We start from the raw sequence: 19,612 nt of genomic DNA on the forward strand, positions 1-19,612 counted from the left end.
CGAAGGCGAGCTCATTCTAGTCACGGAGCCTCAGCCTGAACCCCACGCAGGGAAACGAGGCTCACACCCTCTACAGAGACCCTGCAGCAGGACAGGCTGTCCCTGCGTGTCCGAATCCCACAGCCGCCATTCTCCACCGGCCTGGGCATGACACAGGCAGAGCCAAGAGAGGCTTGTGATGGGAATCAGCCTGCCTGAACTTTGAATTCTAGTTAAAGAACTACACTCGCCAGTTGTACAAGTGGGAGCCAGTTAACAACAACCACGCTAACGATAATAACCCCTCCCCAGGGGACTACAAGATAGCCATTCGGGTAAAGCTATTAGAGAAAGCTAGACTGCATCGTTATTTTTAAGTTGTACCAAATAGTCTATACTCTGGCATCTGCTGGGTTGCTCATGATTCTGGCATAGGGATGTTTAATCCCAACCGGAACTCCATCTAGACCAGGGGTCCCCAAACTATGGCCCGCGGGCCGCATGTGGCCCCCTGAGGCCATTTATCCAGCCCCCACCACACTTCTGGAAGGGGCACCTCTTTCACTGGTGGTCAGTGAGAGGAGCATAGTTCCCATTGAAATACTGGTCAGTTTGTTGATTTACATTTACTTGTTCTTTAATTTAATATTGTATTTGTTCCCGTTTTGTTTTTTTACTTTAAAATAAGATATATGCAGTGTGTATAGGGATTTGTTCATAGTTTTTTTTATAGTCCAGCCCTCCAATGGTCTGAGGGACAGTGAACTGGCCCCGTGTGTAAAAAGTTTGGGGACCCCTGATCTAGACTCTTCTTTGAGGTAAGCCGTCGAATAACACTCAGAGGGAAATGTGACATGACCACATTTCCTTCTTGATCTCGCCAGAAGCAGGTGAAAAATAATACTAGACCCTGAAACAATTGTATGCAATGACGCAGCTTCATATGTCAGAATGACAGGATTAATAAAATATACGCAGAGCACAAAATAGCATCTATTGATGGCAGAGCATACAGTTAGATAAAGCTCACTATGCCTTTCACTGTTTTGTTCAAAACTGAGGCACAGAATAATTGAATGACTTGCCCAAAGAATCCTCCAATAAGAAGCAGATCATTATTTCAACCTAGATAATCTAACCCCAAAATTCTTTCTTACCACAGCCCCTCCTCTCATTATATAAATGTCCAGTGAGCATATATACTGTGTGTCTAACACTGGGAATAGAAAGGCAAACAAGTCAGAGTACCTATCTTCAGAGAGAAAAATGCCTAAAGGGTAAAGACTAAGGAATATACAGTAACAATATTTAGTGAAACACTGGGAAATGTTAGGGGAGTGCAGAGGGATGCATGTGCCGCTCATCCTGACAGCATTACAGAAGCCTTCCTGGAGGAAGTGTCATCTACATGTTGAGAACTGATTACCCAACTGGGGAAGGGTAGGTGTGAAAGAACATTAAAGTCATGCAATAGACAGGAGTAAGACCACTGCTGAGTCCAGGATCTCTGAATGAACCTAGGGTAGTTTCCAAATGATGACTTCCTAGCTCCTCAACCCAAGATGACAGCATCTTCTCCCTAGCCACCAATTCATCCCAGTCATGGTTGCTGCAAAGTGTACATCTACTAGGGTGCCTTCTTCTCCGCCAGTTCATCATGAAGAGGAGACCGTGCTTGATTTCTTCAAAGCTTTGGGAATAAAAATGCACTACCTTCCCATGGAGAGGGTATGGAAAACAGGTGAGCGTTATTCCAATTCAACCACTCGTTTCTCAGAAAAAGCGGGAATGACTTGGCTAATGGCCCGTAGTTGGTGGCAGAGCCCTGGCAAAGTTCCAGGAAGAAACCTGCCTCCTGCGATACTGGTCATTCCCACTGTGACCCCGTGCCAAGCTTCTAGAACCGGAAGCATGCCTACCTATCCCCCCTCCTCAAATGTTACCACATTCCTGAATCACTTGTATTATTGCTTTAAATTTTATTCAGACAGTTTTAGTTTTTTAAAATATTTACTTGGAAATGAAAAGCCAATATTTTTTTTTCACAAAGAGATTAAAGGGAGCACTTAGAAAATGTTTGGGTAATAGTCCACTATTACCACAGACTATATATGCTCACACACACACTGTATATATGGATATGTATGGTAAGTCATCAAGAAGGACTTTGTACAAACATGCATATGTATACATTAGGTGTAACATACATGTAGATATTTATATTTACTCTTTTTTTGTGACAGAGAGAGAGTCAGAGAAAATGACCTATAGGGACAGACAGAAAGGAAAGAAGAGAGATGAGAAGCATCAATTCCTCGTTGCAACACTTTAGTTGTTCATTGATTGCTTTCTCATATGTGCCTTGACCGGGGGTGGGGGCTATAGCAGAGTGAGTGCCCCCTTGCTCAAGCCATCAATCTTGGGCTCAAGCCAGTGACCTTGGGCTCAAGCTAACAACCTTTGGGTTCAAGCCAGTGACCATGGGGTCATGTCTATGGTCCCATGCTCAAGCCAGCGACCCTACACTCAAGCTGGTGAGCCTGTGCTCAAGCTGGATGAGCCCGCACTGAAGCCAGTGACCTCAGGGTTTTGAACCTGGGTCCTCTGCATATCAATCCAACGCTCTATCCACTGCACTACCATCTGGTCAGGCAATGTATTTACTCTTGAAAATAGCCCTACGATGTAAGTATATATTATTGTGATTTTATTATCATCCTTCCCATTTTAGAGACCAGCAAACTGAAGCCCAGAAAAATTGGTATGTTAAACCATGTTTTATTTTTACTGAACTAGACCCTGTCAAAGCCTGGAGTCATCACTCTCTCTCTTTGTTAAGAGGAAAGACCAGCAACAATTAGAGGCAAGTGTATGCTGTTAAATCTTTAAGAAGTAGCTCTGGAAAAGGAAAATAAAAGAATGCCTGGTTTCTGATTTGCACCACACAGATATTCCCACGTGACCACGTGCAAGCTTCGCGTGACCAGTAGCCAGCTCCAGGCAGTCTGTGAAAGCCGAGCAGTCAGCTGGGATGTGTCCAATAAGACAAGCTGTCCTGGGGAGCTTCTCAAACTCTAACCTACATTCAAGGCACCTGTAACTCTTGACAAAATGCAGATTCTAAACCAGTAAATCTAGGGCGGGGCCTGGGACTCTGCATTTCTAATCATCTCTCCTGTGATGCAGATGCTACTGATGTGAGGCTCACAGATTGAGAAGCCAGGCTGCCAGGGAAAGACCAGCTCCCCAGCTCCGTGAGATGACTTGAACGATTCAATGGTGGTATGGTAGGAAAAATCACTTCGTGCTCAGTGTTATTTATTGATTTATTTTTAAGTTGTACTTACTGATTTTAGAGAGAGAAAGAGGAAAAGAGAGAGGAACATTGATTTGCTGTTCCACTTATTTATGCAATAAGTGGCTCTTTCTTGTATGTGCCCTGACCAGGGATTGAACCCGCAACCTTGGTGTTTGGGGACAATGCTCTAACCAACTGAGCAACCCAGCCAGGGCTCTGTTCAGTGTCATTTAAAGCCACGCCCATAAACTACTTACTATCACTGGGTATACGAAACCACACACCTGTATCAGACTTGGGAAAACCCTGCACTGATGTATGAATACGTAGGATTTTGGATGATGTCATAATATTTCTCTCTCATGTCATATCTACATTAGGGATGACAGAGGGAAAACTGGCCCACTAACTGATGTGTCCATATGCCTATTTTAAAAGGAGGTGGGGAGACTCGACTTTCACTTCAGTGAAGTCTGCCCTTGGAGAGAAGGAGGATTCTACTGTGACCATCAGAACCACTCTAAATGCTTGTGCCTCTGATACGGGCAGAGCTAATATTGTCCATTTTGACGATCAGAAAATAGTTTTACAAGAATTCTCGAAATGCAACCAACCGAATGTTATATCACTGTTAGCAGAATTAATAAACATTTGGAACAGCAACTGCATATAGAAACTGCTTAACTCTATGCAACAGAGAAGAAATTGAGCAAGGTTGTAAAGCTTGTGTAAAAAAAAAAAAAAATCAATTTATTTTTAGATTTTCCCAACCACAAAATATATGTCTGGCCAAGCAATCACTTTATCATAATGCTGCCATTACACCCAGATAGTGAGATGAAGAGGTTTTACCATCTCTCTGAAATTCCTGCAGATAAAAAAAGTCCTTGGAATCCCCCCACAAGAAGGCATCTTCTTTCTGGTAAGACACTTGCAATACGACTTTGCATTCACACTCACATTTTCAAGATACTTGCAATTACAACCACGGATCTTACTCTCCTGACCCCAACATTTGATCAAGGTGAAATCGGTCAAATCTCATATATGTCATCATTATGCAACAACGTACTATACCATCGGCTCTATCAACAACGTCAAGTTCCAGATGATAAGCCGCATACCTACAGGTGATATCTAAAATAAAACCGAGCTTTTACAGACACTTTAGGATTCAATCCAGGAGATTACTGCGGTTGACGGGAAATCAGGCTTCTATTATCCACTGGGCTTAGTGACCACAATATTTCATGGAAGCAAGCAAAAAAAATAAAAATAAATGACACTCAGGACCAGAGAGTTTCTGTTAAAAATGTTTCTGACCTTGAATTTCGAGCCATTAGCAGGCTGTTCCAAAACAGGTAAAATGTACATTGAATTCAAAGTGGTATTTCAGGAACACGGGGGATGCAATTCGGTGTGTGGCCCAGCACTTCACGCCGAGCTCTGGACGACTGAACCAGAACACGCAGAAATGGGCTTTGGCTGCTGGAGAGGAACAGTACCTGTATGTGTTCGAATATAAATAACGTGAGAGAATGACCTGTCCTCAGACCTGCAGAATTCTCCGCCCAGACTCCCTGGGCAGAACAGGATGCTAGATGCTTTTATGTACGCATCCGTACACAGGCACGTGTTTGTTTATCTCTGCCCTCAGCCACGGTCTTGCCTGGGCACCAGACCATCGACTGATCCACTTGTGCCTGTCTGCCCATAAGCCTATCATTTGCCAAAATAATACCAGCCAAATCCCTTTTTTTTTTTTTTTTGCTCTGTTCTCGACCTGCTTCTTTTATTCTCCTGGAAACTTTAGTTTCTTTAAAGTTCTATAATTATTGGTTCTTTTGTCAAAAATAAAGAAACACATGCTTTCTCTTTTCCCCAGGATGGAGTCCGGCCATTGTTCTCGCCATCGAAGCTTTTCTATCTGCCACAGACGTTTCAGAATGGGAGACTAGGTCCGTGACAAAGTCCAGAAGGTCAAAATAAAGTCCCTTTTATACAGTCATAGAACCAGGCCTTTATTTATAAAAAAAAAAAAAAAAAAAAAAAAAAGGAAAAAGTCTTTCTTTAAAATATAAAGGTTAGTTAAATCTATTGTGTTGGATTGCTTAGTGCGGAATGGCATTGAGCTCATCTCAAAAGGATGAGGGATGTCCCACACTCATTAAAGACTGGGCAGTGCTGGAAAGCCATTTCTCAAGTCCAAGTGAGGTCCCACCTTCTTTATTTCAAAGCCGCATCCTTTGCGGTCTTTATATCACCTGCTCAGAATTTGATAGTCAGGGGCAGAACGAGAGAAAACAATTTTCACTGGCCATTTGTTGGAGGAGGTCATGGAGGGACCGTGACTACCAGATGACCCTGGGGCGGGCTGGGACATCCAGAGGAGGCTCTATCCCCCACCCGGTCCTTGGAAAGTAGGTGCTACCCACTGTTCCTACCCAAGGAGCCCTTCCAGGATACAGCCGGGACAGAGCAATATATTGTGGAAACCATCTGGGTTGACTATGAGACTGAACCCCATTGAGGTCTCTACGTAAACTCTTAAGATTCTCCCGGGAGGGTGCAGAGAACTACTTGTCTGTGGCCACCCTTGTCAAGCCTCTGATGCAAGTCCCTTTGCTTATTAAAAGCACCATCTATCAATGTGGAGTGGGTGGTCCCTTTCTCCAGCCTCTCCTTGCCCTGTGTGCCTGAGGACCAGTTTTGAATTTCACCTGGAGAACTCCCGAGGTTGCAAGCCAACAACACCCTTTAAATCACAGCAACCCATAGGAATCAATCTTATTCTTACCAACTTTACAATAAGGACGAACTATGGAAAGCTCCAAGGCACAGTGTTTAAGGGCACTGACTTTGGCATCAGACAGAAGTAGTCAGAATCACAGTTCTGCCATTCATGATGTAAGCAACCTAGGATAATTGATTTCAACAGTGGGGGCCAAGGAAACCGAGGCTCTGTGTCAAATACTACCTAACCTGAAGGACTGTTGGGGAAAATTAAACAAGATAAGGCACGTAAAATTCTTTGTCAATGTAGCGACAATGGGTAATATCTGTTAAATATTTTGTGTGCTTAGCAAGGAATCTGAACTGAGTTCTAAAATTATTTTCTTCATTTTGTTTCAGTTATCTCGCTGTGCACATCACTGGAGGGGGCGGGGATTCCAGTATTCTATGGAGAAAGGTAATAAATGACATAACCTTTTTCTAACCCTTGATTTTAAAATAAATGGCAGGAACCAAGTTGGATATAAATAACACAGCATTTCATAATTAGCTTTCTCTACCTGTAGCTAACATACAATTAATGATTTCAAATAGTTTTATTAGGTCTCTAAAAGGGTAGTGTTTTTACCTACACCCACCTCCTAGTCAATCCAGTCTCTCTTTTTGCTAGAAGACGTGGCATTGTCCACCATCCTCTTCTCCTGAGAGGGCAAAGTGCAAGAAACGAACATCCACTCCGGAGAAACTCACTTTCAACCAAGTTGCAACCGCTCATTAAAATGCATGACCTGGCACTTTTCTTCTACAAAAAAGATTCCATTGCATTTCATCATCATCCATATTTTTGTGACATTGAGGCAAGTGGGAATCCCTATTAACTCAAAGAAAAGGCCAAAGTGATACCTAAACACTTCTCAGAAGGGGGCTCAGTGAAGATAATGCTAGTTAGAGAATTGGGTCAGAGAATGCCTTCTTCCGAAAAGATTCAACAAACTTTTCTTATGTATGCCAAGGAATTTTAGCACAACTGATGATACTTCAGACACTAGCAGCTCTCCCTTCTTGCTTAAGAAAGGTGGGAATGGCTAAAATCCATTCTATCACACAACCAGGGCTACCGAGTCTGTAATACTGAGACTGAATTGGCGCCAAGTCCCCCAGTAGAATAAGTCAAGATTCTGCCAATTAGATTAGACTGTGTAGCAACCACCTTACAAGTATACCTTCCTGTCATTCTCTCGTGCTGCAGACTTCACAGCATAACTACCACCCACGGAGACTGTAATCGTGGACTATGGACACAGATGACGGGGTAGACCATCAGATAAAGAACAAGCATCCATTTGACAAAAATAACATTGAGATGTCACAGAGAACGTGCACTTCATAAACATCAAATTGTTTATACAGATTCTAAAAACAGTATACTATCTTCAGCTCTACTATGTCAGGGAAACTCAAAGACGAGTATGTTTTACTATGATAAAAATAAATAGAATTTTTTTTTTCATATTTCTGGGCATCTCCAGTTTGGAGGTGAGCCTCTTTGGATATAGAAAAGTTAAATGCTGTTGGTCAAGCTGAAGCAGGAACAGACTAATAGACAATGGAACTTGTCCTTATAATTGGTATATCAAGTTCCGCAGATGAGGTAGCAGACACGAGGAAGAAAAGCGTCCCCTTATGATATTTGTAGCACTCCTCATCTACATATTTTATGTTATTTGTGTCACGTCAGGAATCCAATAATCTTATATTATGCATTCATTTATCTAGAAAGAAACAATGCCTGAAAATATATCGTTCTTGCTGCTAATAGAACATGAATATACTTTGATAATATTTTCAATTAATCCTACACATAGAAAGGATGGAGAAAAGATTCCATTTACTATTCATTTGCACGGCATTCAGTTTGCTTAAAATAACATAGACACATCCACAAAGGCACCTTACCATGGAATATATAGACATTTTTTTCCTGTGTGTTTATGTGAGGGCCAGGTATCTTGCTGATTAAAAGTAATACTTAGGAGCATAGAATTATCTTCTAAGACACCCACATGAAGGTAATATGAGCTGTTGTTGCATTTAAAAATAAAGTATATTAAAGAGAGAAAGGAAAGAGGAAGAGAGGAAAGAAAAGAGATATGAAGTCAGTTTTTCTTGGTGATTTTTAAATACATTCCCAGCAAGGGAAAGATACAGACAGTGAGTTACACATGCAACACTTCCTTCACTAGAGGACTTCCCCCAGTTAAATGCAACATTGCATCATATATAGTTTAATAGCATGCTTGATGCAAGTCTTGTTTTGAAGGCGTTCTCCTTTCTGCGAACCAGACTTAGTCACTTTTATATCTCCATATCATTTTTAAATGACTGTGAAAGAGGAAATATATGGTTTGTGAAATAAGAATGAAATGATTTTTTTTTTTAATAAGGAGAAGCTCTTAATGAAACTTCTGTAGAGAAAAGGTAGATAGATCATTACCGTATTAGACTTTGGATATGATAGTATCCTGATCCTCCTTTTACTGAGAACGTACTATGTTTGCTAGTTGTTAATGTATTAAATAAATGTTTTCTGAGCACTAGCTCTGTGCTTAGCCCTCAAGCAACCATCATCCTAATGTCTGCAGTCGTCTTTGGCAGTGAGGGGAGGGGAGAAAAGTGTTCGAAGGTACTAAATACAAGTGTTACCCTTTCACGATGCTTTCCCAGAGAGATACCCGAAAATCACGTCTAGGTTATTTCTACCTACTAATAGAACTTCAAAGAAAAAACTTCTAAAAGCAAGAAAGTGGATGATACCGACGACAGGGCCTAGCACATGACATTCAAACCTCAGGAAATAAAAGCTTGGGACAGATAGAGACAGGAAACTGTCTCGGGTGCTTTGCCTGGAAGTGGCAATAGAGGTTCGGGCTGCAGCCCCACATGGGAGAAGCAGCAACACGGCATCCCTTGAACTTATTTCTTTTCTGACCTTTTGAAGTCACCAGGTTCAACTAATTTTCTCATCCTGGTTACATCTGAAGCTGGTCCCAGAGTCAGGAACTAACAGTTCAGCAGAAATCTGTGGCTGATGACAACTTCCATGGGAATGGAATGAGAGAGGACTAATAGCTCTCGGGTTAATTACACCCCATTGAATCTGATGACCGCCTTGGTCCGTCGAAATGTGATTCTGTTTCACAGGCAAAATACATTGATGAGGTCCCCACACCACAAACAGATATATTATTTTTGAAAAGACTGGTTGATAGACAAATTCAGGAGCCCAGGAGGGCAAATCAAATGATCGAAGGCAGATGAAATGGCAAAAGGAACATGATGAAAATCTCATAGTCGAATCAATAAATGAGTTAGTTATCTGGGCATATTTTCAGATTTTTGGAAGGTGTGTGTGTGTGTGTGTGCGCGCGCGCGTGTGCGTGCTCACATGTGCACAGGCAACACATAATACAGAGAACAAGAATCAGTCACGGTTTCACGCTATACTTCATAGGAGGTGCAGAATACACCCAAGTTAGGAGCATCCTCCTAAACTAAAAAGTAAAGTGAGCCCGTGTCAGCTGTGGATGCCAACAGTGCTGGAACAAAAGAGAAAACTGCATCTTTCCCTTCTTCTCTGTATAACACCGTAAGAGCTATAGAATGACTGAAACCAGCAGCACCGCTGAGCACAGTATTTTCACAAGAAAATTCTTGGGACCTTCTATGGATTGCACCGACAATTAAAAAGCTGGCTTGATCATGCTTGCTCTTGGACTTGTCAAAGACACAACTTTGCTGACGGGTCAGAAAGGTGTTGAAACTATAAATGGAAATGTCATTCTACCCATAAAAAGCTTCTGGTTTTGCATGGAAAATGGGCTCACATTGGAATGTTGATAAAGTGATAAGGTGTACCTTCTTCAGCACAAAAATAAAATTATTATTTTTTTTAAAGCATTCCTTTCTTTCTAGTGAGTTCTTTTGAACAGTTGATGAAGCGTGGCATCTAACTTTCCTAGATGTGGTTGTTCCTTTTTCCTCACCCATAAACAGTGAAAGGAACCGAGAGAGCAAAGCCCAGAGGTACAATTTCTTGAATAGAACCATTATACCCTCATTCTTCGGAGTTTCCTTGTTTTGCTCCAACAATCTGATGCTTCCTGGGAACCAGGCGTCTCAGACCTCACATGGTTCGCAAGGAAACCTTGCATGGTGAGCACGGTCATTGAAACAGCCTGTGCAAATGCTTTCTCAAGTGCTCTATTCCATCCTGCTGAACACGCCTTATGGGTGGTTTGTTTGGGTTTCCTTTATACCCAGCGCATCACTATGGGCTACTTAAAAGTGTATTCATTGCTAAATTAAGGGGTTGCTTTAGATGGCTGTTGCCTTGACCAGATTTCTACATAATACACATATAAAGTCATTAGTTCAGGTCAAACATTCCTTCCCTTGAGAGTAGATATGTGCGTAGCCGGCACATGGAGCTGCCCTTCTACCGAGGGCTGCTGTAGAATCGTTCTGCAGCTAAACTCCCAACACCCTCACGAGCTCAGGCAATGCACTCCAGGCACCAGAGATGCCCGAGAAAGTCTCGGGGAGAGAGAGAGAGAGAGAGGCCTCTCTGGAGTCTTGAGTTGATGTTAGTTGATTGTAGATTGTTAAAAACCAAAGAATTGATTTTTTAAAAATAGTAATACTAATTGGAAATACAAGATCCAGGTTGCAGGGGAGAAAGATTTAAAAGTTCGAATGACAGCATTAGCGCACAGATTTCAGAAAACAGGAGCCAGTGTCTCCCAAACATCTGGCCGTTTGAGGATGGTCACGGGACAGCCCAAAGCTAGTTCGGGTGGTGAGGGGAACAGTCAGCAAGGTAAGGAGCCCGGCACAAAGCAGTCCCCAGAGTTGCCGGAAAGGCTCTTGCCTCTGCTTTCACCGAGGGTTTTTCTCAACTCCAAGCCCTCTTCAGAACCCAGAAAATAATATAGCAAGGGTGGTTCAAAACCCCACAACTGCTCCAGCACCGAATGGCTATGTGGTGGGGCAGTTCAAATGTGCTAAAGCCGATGCACGGAACAGTATTCCCGGCTATACTCTTTAATGAAAGGGAGAGTCCTAAGCTCCTTTCAGCCACAGAGCTTGGGGAAGGGGAAAAAACAGGTCTGGACATGCTGGTTATGGACAACTCCCTTTGAGGGGGAAAAACAGGTAACCCTCAGAGAACATTCCTCAATGGTATCAGGTCTCTCAATAGAGAAATCTCAATGCCTCTCTCACACGTTCACTCACGTACACATACACACACATACATACACATACATACACACACACACACACTCGCTTGCAAGCTCGCACTCTAGATAAAACCCCTACCAAAGTGAACACAGCTGATGCCGGCAGGAGCCAGGCAGGGCTCAGCTGTATCTTACTTAGCAAGAAGGATAGGGCTCATTTTCCATGCAGCGAGGTAGGGCGCCCAGTTGAATGAATGGAAAACCCCACTGTCCAATCTTACATAAATCTCTCTTTTCCCACACAGTTTTCCAGTTGGAAAAGCTCCTACCATGAAGCCAGGGGGGTGACAGCCCAGGGCGGGCTGTTAACCATGGAGATAGCTGGCTAACCAGGCGCGCCGTAAAGAGAACGGGCGCTTCCAAACACGGTCCAACCGACCCCAGTCCCTCCTCTCGGTTCGGCGACCGCACCCGGAGCCAGAGCGCTTGCCTACCTGCGCCTGCGTCCCCTGCTGCCCGCAGCCAGCCCACAAGGGCCGGGAAGCCGGTCAGGACAGCCCCGGCTTATCGCAGCAGCAGCTCCGGGAGCGCTTTGGGGACTGACGGCTCGTGCTTTTTCACGAGGAAACTCGTGGGATCGTCAGGGGAGGAGGGTAAAGTTGAAAAGACCTCGTCTCCCTCCTGCTTGCTCGAGGATAAGCCCCGGCCTTTCACTATCGCTGAAGTGAGCAGCTGCCAGCCCGATTTTCCATGACAGACGAATGTTGTGCGTTGGCAACAATAAACAATTAATGTTTTGATTTTCTTACATTGAGCAACCCCCGAGCAAACAGCTGCCATCTCAAAGGGCTAGTTCTCGACTTGCCGCCGGGTCTGTGCCCGCGGGGAAGGGTCCACGACTATGAAACTTTGAGGTTTCGGCCAGATTGGGGGAGAGGGAGGCTTGGGTCTTGGAGAGGGCGAAAAGCAGAGGAAAATGTGGATACCTGTTGGCATCACCGGTGGCGGCGGCGGTGTCTCCCAGCCTCGGCTGGGGCGTGGGAGGACGGAAGTAGGTCCCTTCGGAACCTGTTAGGTTCTGGCAGAACCCAGGCGAGAGCCCTCGTCCCCCGGTCCTGCTAGGGGCGCGGCCCGCCCCACAAGGGCTGGCGGGCAGGAGCGGGCAGATAACAGAAAGCGCTGCTCCAGGCTCTGTGGGCGCGGGGAGGGGGTGGGAGACCGAGGAGTCCCCGGCTCTGGGGGCCTCTGTGAGCTCAGGCTCGCCGGCCGAGAAAGGACACACTGCCTGGGGACCCTGCCTGGGTGCGGGCCAGCGTCTTGGAGACTGCGGAGCCGCGGGGCGGCGCGGGATCCCGCAAGTTTGCAGCGGGCACCGCGCCTCCCAGGCTGGAGCAGCCACTTGTGGGGTTCTGGCTGGCAAGTCGTGATCCGCAGCGCGACGCGGGGTCGCCCTCCCTCCCCGCCGGGGACGTGGGGCGGAGGGGGGAGATGCAGCAAACCAGCCAGAGGGCAGCCAGGCTTCGGCTCCCGTCTCCGCCGGCTCGCGCCCGCCTCACCACCCCCGGCAGGTGCTTCCCCCATTTCCCGCACGGCCCCCCGCAGTGAAGGCGCGCGGCTGCCGCTGCGCGGGCCTGGGTCCGGGGACGGCGGAATCACCAGGCGACCTCAAGGAGGGAGACCGTGAGGAAAACTGGAAGGGCACAGCCTGCTTGCTACTCCCCAAGATCGACTGTCACAGCGGTTTGCAAAAATCAGGCAAAACCCCGAGGCACCCCGTCGGCCGTGCAGGAAAAGCAGACGCAGCTCACCCGGGCACCTGGGTGCCGGGGCTGGGGACCCGCATTCGCCATCTGAGCGGAAGGAGGCGCGCAAGGTGTCCAAAGGGACGGGGGTTCCTAAAAGAAATGGTCCCTTCTGGGTCCACGGGGGATGGAGAAAAACGGGAGGCAGCGGGATCACTTACTCTTGTGGGGCTGGCTCCGCGCTGGAGAATTTCAAGCCTCTTGATTCACAAATGGCTGGAGGGACTCGGGGTCGGATCCCGAGGGCGGCGAGCACTGAATGGTCCCCGCGCGCTGGGCAGGCTACTCCGGATTGCGTTCATACCTCCAGGAGCGGCGGGGCTTGGCGTGGAGACGCGGGGCGGGCGCGCTGGGCTCTGGATGTCTGCAGCCCCGAGTGCAGCGGTGAGGTGGACGCTACCGTCTGTGCGCAAACCGGCGACAGCCGACGAGCTTCGAGGAGGCAGGGAGATTCCAAATAAATCCACTAATTCTGGGCTGAGCGCTCCGCCGTGCGAGCCCGCCTGCCTGCCAAATGTAACTGTGAAGTGATGTGGAAAAGTGAGCCGGGTGCCTCCCCTGACGGATCTCATTGGGCAGAGCGCAGAGGCAGGTCTACCACTTGGAAATTCGTGTAAGCAGTCCCCCTCCCCGCCCCCTCCCTGCGTTCCCCCTCCGCTTGCGCGCTGGCTCCTTGGCGCTCTCCCATACCAAGTGGGTTCACAACTTTTAGCTCCTCGCCACCAAGCACGCCCCGCGCGCGCGTCTCCGCCGCCAGAGGAGGCGGAGGGTGGGGATGCGCCCTTCCGTGAGGTGCGCGCAGCCCGCAGAGGGCCACGCTCCGGGATCAGCGGCTGGCAGACGCTAAAAGGATGCAGAGGAGGTACCCGCGAGTTTTCTGTCTCCAGGCTTACCTGAGCTCCGGGGCTGGCATTTGCTTGAAAGCTTCTCAGTGACCCACAGCTGTTTTCCGTGGGAGGAAGAGGGTGCAGAGGGCAACAGGGTGCGCGTGGGCAGCTTACCTCTTGGGCCAAGAGCCTCTGGCGGACAGAGTGGGGTGTTCGTAAGACCGATGCCTTCACAATCAGGGTTTAGAGGCCTCGAGCATTGTGATCCTGTGGGTGGAGCGCATTTCTGACATCCCCAGGCTTCTGTTCTTTTGGGGAGCTGAGATGAGGGAAAGCAGAGGGGTGCGCAGTAAGAAGGTGCTAAAAGGAGAGCTGAACTTGCTTCCAAGTCAAGGGAAGCATTGCTAACGCTCTTCTCAACGTTTCCTGGCCTCCAGCGCTCGGCTTAGGCACGGGCGCATCCAGCTTTCCTGCCTCCACTGAGAGACGCCCCGGCTGTGGCCCCTTGGAGTCCGCTGACGGACTCCACTCTGGTCTTCAGAAATGGCCACCCTGTGGCAGAGCCAGTGTGAGAAGAGGAGATTACGAATGAGGAGGTCCAGTTTCTTTTCTTCCCCTTACTGAGGCTAACACGTAAAAATATATGACCCACTGGGATCTTCTTTAATAAGATTAGTGAAAAATCAGATGAACTAATACTTTTTCTGTTTAACTCCCTATAGAACAACCCAATTTAGTCCATTCCCTGCACACAGGAGGAGCGCTCTGAGGAAGGGCTTCACCATCTGGGGACAGAGCCCAAACAGATGGCAGAAAGGGTGCAGAGGACCAGACACAGGGTCTGTGGTGCTTGTACTGTCTGACTCAAATTAATGAGACAGAGTGAGCAGAATGAGAAAATAGACACAATATGTTTATAATTTTTATGCAGATTTGACGTGTCTGTGTGTGTCTGTGTGTGTGTGTGTGTGCTGCATCTAACATCCCACTGAGAAATGTTGAAAAGAATATTGACTCTAGATCTAGTATCTGTCTATTTCACATTCTAGGTGTCAAGGGCAAGAAAGTTAGTGAATTATTTCAGAGAGGGAAAGCTGACAAGAACCAGGAGAGACCCCGCCCCCAGGTAGGCATTACATGACTGTTGTTTTCTCAGACTCCGTGCTTAGAGGGTATTCAGGAGTTGGCTAGTTCTGTCTTGAAAAAAGGAACAGCAGTCACACCTCAGTCACAGTCTAACTGCCGCTAGACCAGGCAGTCCTAAGTGGACAAAGGAGCAGATCACATCTCGAATTGGGCTTCGTTTTCGGGCATTCATGTTCCCTTGAAACAGATGCTCTGACCCTTCCCTCTGGGGGCACCTTCTTACATCAGTGAGAATGGAAGGAAAGCTTGCGTGCTCCTAAAGGCTGGGTGTTGCCACAGATAAACTGGTCCCGAAAGGAAGCCGGAGTGGTAGGGATGGACAATGTCCTCAAATCTCATTTTCTTAAAGGGGGAAAAATGGCAACGGTTTTGACAAAGTGAAGAGAGAACCCAGTGGATTTCAGTACCTGGGGAGAGGATGAGTATGTTTTGCCTCACCCTGCTCACAGTTACTCTGAGAGCAGTTCCACACGTTGTCACTGAGTTGAGGCTCACCAGAAGTCCGGGTAGCTCTCTCTCGACGCTGTTTCTCTCTGCTCAAAGCACTGCAGGAGGAATGCTCTCCTGGTTCCCTCCTGATTCTTTGGAGAGGTCCGGATGATTAAGCAGTGTGGAAGAGGGTGCGGAGAATGTCATAAAGCCCTATAAGGATATTTCTAAAATAATCAGGGATGCTGAAAGACAAGGCATTTGCCTCTTTAAAAATTCCACCCACTCCTAATAGAAGGCAATGCAATGTCACAACGGTAAGAGCCTCGCTCCTTAAAAAGGCTGTTCTTTTCAACAGCTTTTCCAGGGTTACAGACCTCCAGCAGGAAGAGGGACCTCACATAGGCTTTTTTCTTTTTTTAAATGGAAACTGATATTGCATGTGTTGTGGAGCATTTGGGGGAGGAAGGGCGGAAGGGTTATCTAATAGGAGAGGAGGATCATTGGAGAAGGAATTGGGGTGTGGGTGGGCTAGAGAGGGATACCTTCAGAACACCCTTGGCTGACCAGTGCAGAGTGGGATGGGGCAGGGGTTCCCAGACCGAGTCTTCATGAGGTCTACAGCAACTGAATGGGATGGACAGAGACGCCATGTAGTAGAAGATACTTTACTTTTTCACTATGGGTGGGATTTTTGTTATAATTTTGACTGAGGGAGACAGTAAACCAAGTGACTGTTTAGTTGGAGAGTCAGGAATAAGGAATCAGAAGGCTTATAGGAAGCAGAGCTCTGGAAGGTGTTGAAGAGCTAGGAAAACTCCAACTTCTATAGATTGAGCAGGGAATGGTAGAGTAGAACATATCCACTATTTGCATTAAACATATCCATACACATTAAAATTTTAATTTATTCTTCTTTTCATTCTTCAGTGCATACTTAAAAACTAAAATCATCTAACTTAAAATCCCAAAACAAAAATAAAATATGTTTACCATGGTATGATTACTTAGGACTTTCAAATTTATAAGATGCTTTTAAATTTAAAATAACTCATTCATTCATTCATTCATGGAATACCTCCTAAAGGTAAGAAAGTTAAGGAGTCTGGATTTCATGAACAAAGGGATTTCATAACATGATACCTGTTCAGGGTATTTAAAAAGAAGAGTTAAAGTAAAAAACTTTAAGAGTATAAAACATGGACATGGCAACAGATAAACGTTACACCAATTAACATGTAATATTTTTCAGAAACTCAGCCTTTATTTCATATTTTATGTTATGGAATCCTAATGCAGAATTCTAACCACTCTGTCCTTTTTTTCTTCTTCTTTTTTCTTTTCTGAGGGGAGTAAGTAATATATAACAACTGTGGCATTAGGCAAAAGAAACTTCAAACTTTTATGTTCAATTCCAATATTGGAGCATAAGTTATAAGAATAAAAAAAATTAAGAAAGCAGTTCAAAGACATTTGTCAATATTTACATAAATTTAGGAAAGCTTTTTGTTTTTTAAGAGTGTTGTAAACCAGTTTTTTTTTCTTTTTTTTTTTTTTTTTTTTGCATTTTTCTGAAGCTGGAAACAGGGAGAGACAGTCAGACAGACTCCCGCATGTGCCCGCCCGGGATCCACCCGGCACGCCCACCAGGGGGCGACGCTCTGCCCACCAGGGGGCGATGCTCTGCCCATCCTGGGCGTCGCCATGTTGCGACCAGAGCCACTCTAGTGCCTGAGGCAGAGGCCACAGAGCCATCCCCAGCGCCCGGGCCATCTTTGCTCCAATGGAGCCTTGGCTGCGAGAGGGGAAGAGAGAGACAGTTTTATTTTTAAACTTCCCCCTAAAATCATGAAAAGATCTGATGGTGCTCAGGTTACATGAATGGGAGCAATGGCTGTGGTGGTTCTCCAGCTATGATCTCTCTGGCTCAGGCCCTGCCTCCCTAGTCTCAGGCATTTGCTAGAAAGTCACATCCTCATGCCTTGAATCTGGGCAGGGCTCAGAAGTCTGGGTTTTTAACAATTGCTGCAGGGGACTCTGTTACCTTAGTTATTGTTGTCTCAGGTGACATCTACAGATCTGTGATAAAAATAAAAAAGTGGTATATTATATTAATACTTACTGTTTTTGTCCTGGAATATTCTGTAATAGAAGACTATCTTTAAAAAGAAAAGAAAAAAGCGAAGCATATATACAGTCAGTTGGTCATGTGATTACTTCACCAAGTTTATTACAGGATTTGATGAACAGAACTGATTTCTTTGGAAGCGGGTATGGATTCCTGGGCTGAAACGGTCAGTGGACCAGCCATTCAGAGTTGTGAAGCTCTCCATGTCTTGGCTGCTGGTGTGAGCTGTCTCTGAAATTAGGCCTGGACCTCTTCGTATGGACTGTAATTGCTCATCTGGAGCTGGCCATTATTGTATTTTCAGTAAATGGAGGTGGTAACACTTTTGTGAAGGCCACATCTGTGCTGAGCACCTTTCGGAGAAAGTTTCAAAATGGCATTATCTCCCATCTTGCCAGGTGCTAGGAAAGAGATAAGTCCCAATCCAGCTTCTAAACAGAAATTGGGGGTGTGGGGGGCAGTGGACACATTTAAGGGGACCAGTACAAAGCTCTCAAAGAAGCCAGTCCAGGTTTGGTGGACTACCCACTTAGCATTTCCTTCCTTCCTTCCTTCCTTTCTTTTATTTATATTTTTTTTCTGAAGAGAAGAGCAACTTGATTAAAATTTCAGACCCCTCTTATTTTAACATGGGAGCCATGAAGAGGGAAAAAAAAATTAGTTCACATTATGCTTTATATAGAAAGAAAAATAAAAGAGAAAGAGAAATAAAAGGGAGACTTTCTTCCACCCCCCCCCCTGAAACTACAAGTTGCACATACCAGATTGTATGTAATAATAAAACATACTAATTACATGTAATTGATCTCAAGTCTGGTTTAGAAGATCCGCAGCATATTTAGTTTGTACCCTATACTCATGTATCATTGCACATGAATAGGGGCGTGCAGATGTATAGGCGGAGGGGGGGGGGAGGTCCCTCACATCTCTTATGATGCTGAAAATAGAGTTTATAGTTCCCATTAGTTGTTATCAAGTTGGTGATTCACTGGGAAGATGGCTAGATGCTCATGCATTCAACAAATGCTCTGAGAAGTGCAAAGGAAATTGCCTTCCTGAGGACGCAAACAGAATTTCTTTATTAGTCCAAGCCGGCATCGTGCTGTCTAAGGAGTTTTTTGTTTGTTTGTTCGTTTATTAAAGATACGCTGCCGGGTGGAAAACGGGCAGGGCTTTTAGGATGCCGGCTGCTGCCTGCACAGGCAACCAACCGGTCCTGCCCAAGTGGATGTTTTTTCTTCTACCTCAAGTGCCCTCTAGCGTGCAATATGCATGCAGGTTGCTATGCAGAAGGAGGCAGAAAGGAAAAAAAAAAATCTCCCAATCGCTATCCCAATTCCTGAACTGCTGGGCTTTTCCTTCTCTTCTTCCTCGAAGGGGTCATTTGCACAGAAATGGTTGTGGAAACAAAACAGGGCTGTTGCTGCTGCATGAAAGACAAATCACTCATTTACTAAACTAGGGAACAAACGCTAATCCTTTCTCAGGGGTTTCCTTTGAGCATTCATCATCATTTTCCAGAAGTTTCAGACTCTGCAGTCATCAGGCAAATCAAAAGCAGGTAAGTTGCTCCCTGGGAAAAAAATTCTGTTTTGTTCACAACTCACCCCGCAGCCCAGCTAAGAAGAGGTTTGATGCAAATTGATTAACCTCTCCATGGGTTTTCAGCTCCTGTCTCTGTAAAACGGCCTGATACTTCTTTCTTGCCTCAGGGGGGTGGTATGAGGCCTAACTGAGGTTTAGAAAAACAATTTCAGTTCAATTCTATCCCAGATACGAGTTGATATACGATCCGAGCCCACCTTTTATTTTGTTTCTACTAACAGGGTTTCACTTTTCCTTTGGTCGTCCAGGGGGACACTGTGTCCAGGATCTGCGTTTTCATACACATGCCGTTAAGACAACCTCATTGCGAGTAGTGGATATCCTTGGGAGATGCGGAATGGTAGGAAAGGGGAAGCATCTTGGGAGGAGGAAAAGGTGCTTGCTTTTGCAAACCTGTCTGGGTGTGAATACACACAGCTAAAGAGGAA

The 19,612-nt window shown here is 45.7% G+C and overlaps 1 protein-coding gene across 1 annotated transcript in view; it reads right to left on the reverse strand.

The window, feature by feature from the left end:
• Positions 1-13,552, reverse strand: part of CDH8 (cadherin 8) — a 354,528-nt gene extending 340,976 nt beyond the window's left edge. Inside the window, exon 1 of the mRNA XM_066349106.1 lies at positions 13,211-13,552. The gene's annotated coding sequence lies outside the window, so the exon portion shown is untranslated. The remainder of the gene's footprint in view (positions 1-13,210) is intronic.
• Between the last annotated feature and the right edge of the window lie 6,060 nt (positions 13,553-19,612).

Source organism: Saccopteryx leptura, chromosome 9, assembly GCF_036850995.1.
Source record: "Saccopteryx leptura isolate mSacLep1 chromosome 9, mSacLep1_pri_phased_curated, whole genome shotgun sequence".
In the NCBI taxonomy this organism is placed as follows: domain Eukaryota; kingdom Metazoa; phylum Chordata; class Mammalia; order Chiroptera; family Emballonuridae; genus Saccopteryx; species Saccopteryx leptura.